Consider the following 2,483-nt stretch of genomic DNA (forward strand, 5'->3'; position numbering starts at 1 on the left):
AGGATTATTCAGGATCAAATTTCACATCAGTTTCATGGGTTTCACCCAATCCAAGTCTAAGTCTCCCAACTGAAATACAATACTCTCCTAACTGCTCTCTTTGCTGCACCTTTTTTTTCCCTCTAATGGTTTTTCTCCACAAAGCAGCCACAGTGATGTCTTTCTTCAGACTTATTGAGATATAATTGACATACGACAATGTTTAAGTTGTACAATGTGTTAAATTGATTCATTTCTACATTGCAAAGTGATTACCACGACTGTGTTAGCCAACACCTTCATCACATCACATAATTACCAGTTCTTTTTTATGATGTGGACATTCAAGATCTACTCTCTTAACAGCTTTAAAATATATAATACTTTATTGTTAACTATAATCACATGTGCATTAAATACACAGAACTTATTAATCTTTTAACTACATTAAAGTATCTGAAAAAAGAAATAAAGAAAACAATCCCATTAAGAATAGTATCAAAAATAATAAAATACTTAGGAATAAACTTAACCAAGTAGGTAAAAGAGCTATACACTGAAAACTATAATTTTCTGATGAAAGAAGTTGTAGCAGTTACATACACACAGATGGAAAGATAGCCCATGCTCATGAATCAGAAGAATTAATATTAAAATATCCATACTACCCAAAGCCAACTATAGATTCAGTACAATCCCCATCAAAATTCCAATGGTGTTTTTCACAGAAATATTGAAAACAGCCCTAAAATTTGTATGGAACCACAAAAGATCCTGAATAGTTAAAGCAATCCTAAGAAAGCAAAACAAACCTGGAGGCATCATAGTTCCTCATTTTAAGTTAAACTACAAAGCTATAGTAGTCAAAACTATATGGTGCTGACATAAAAAAAAAAAAGATAAAAAAAAAGATACATAGACCAATAGAAGAGAATCAAGAGCTCAAAAATACCCCTACATAACAACCAAATGTTTGATAAATGGGCCAAGAATATATCATGGGGAAAAAACAGTCTCTTCCATAAATGATAGTGGGAAAACTGGACAGCTACATGCAAAATAATGAAACTGGATGCCTATCTTACACCATCCACAAAAATAAACTCAAAATGGATTAAAGATTTGAATGTAAGACCTGAAACCATAAATTGCTAGAAGAAAACATAGGCGGTAAGCTCCTTGACATTCATGTCCACAATAAATTTTTTGGATATGACACCAAAAGTCAAGGCAACAAACGCAAAAATAAAGGAGTGAGACTACATCAAATTAAAAAACTTCCACACATCAAGGAAACTCTCAATAAAATGAAATGAGATAAAATACTTACAAGTCCTATATCTGATGAGGGGTTAATATTCAAAATTTATAAAGAAAACAAATGACTCAATAGCAAAAAAAAGACAATTACAGTAAAAGAGGGCAGAGGAAATGACTAGACATTTTTCCAAAAAAGATATACAAATGGCCAATAGTTACATGATAAGATGCTCCACATCACTAACAGTACAATGATGTTAGAATGGCTATAATAAAAGTTAAAAGAAATGACAAGTGTTGGCAAGGATATGGAGAGAGGAAAACTTTTTTGTATTATTGGTAGGAATGTAAATTGGTGCACGTACTATGGGAAAAAGCTGTTTAAAAAATTAAAGATAGAATGACTGTGTGATCCATCCATCCCATTTCTGGATATAGAGCAAAAGGAAATAATTATAGTATAACAAAGTGATAACTTCATTCTCATGTTTAACCAAAAATAAAAACAGCTAAATGTCCATCAATGGATAAAGTAGATGTGATGGGTGATAGATGATAGACATAGTATGATGGATGATAGATAGATAGATAGATAGATAGATGATAGATAGATAGATAGATAGATAGATAGATAGATAGATATAGAATGTGTATCACTATCATTCTGTGCGTATACATATATATGTGTGTGTATATATAAAAATGTGTATATGTGTATATATATGAATATTGTTTGGTCATTAGCCATACCATGGATGGACCCTGCGGGCATTATGGTAAGGGAAACTAGATAGAGAAAAACACTATATGATATCACTCGTAAGTGGAATCTTAAAAAAAAAAAAAAAAAAAGCCAATCTTGTAGAAATAAAGAATAAAATAATGGTTACGAGGGGCTTGGGGGTGAGGAAAATGGTGATATCTTGGCCAGAGGCCACAATGATCTCTTAAATGTACATCAGATCTGGCATTCTGCTGCTTTAAACCTGCCCATGGCCTCTGTGAGTCTATCAGTTTGGAATCCTGCTGTCCCAGGGTCTTGAATACAGAGTGGATCATCAGAGAGTTCTATTCTTCCAGCTACTTGGCTCCCAGTAGGCTTATTGTCATGGAGGAAAAAAAAAATAACCCTTGAAAAATATTCATTGGACAATCTGGATACTCTCTAGACATGTTAATACTAAACTTTCTGATAATCCCTTCTATTATGGGATGTTACTTTCTGAAACAAGAGGGAAACAGGG

Source organism: Vulpes lagopus, chromosome 24 (assembly GCF_018345385.1).
Source record: "Vulpes lagopus strain Blue_001 chromosome 24, ASM1834538v1, whole genome shotgun sequence".
Lineage (NCBI taxonomy): Eukaryota > Metazoa > Chordata > Mammalia > Carnivora > Canidae > Vulpes > Vulpes lagopus.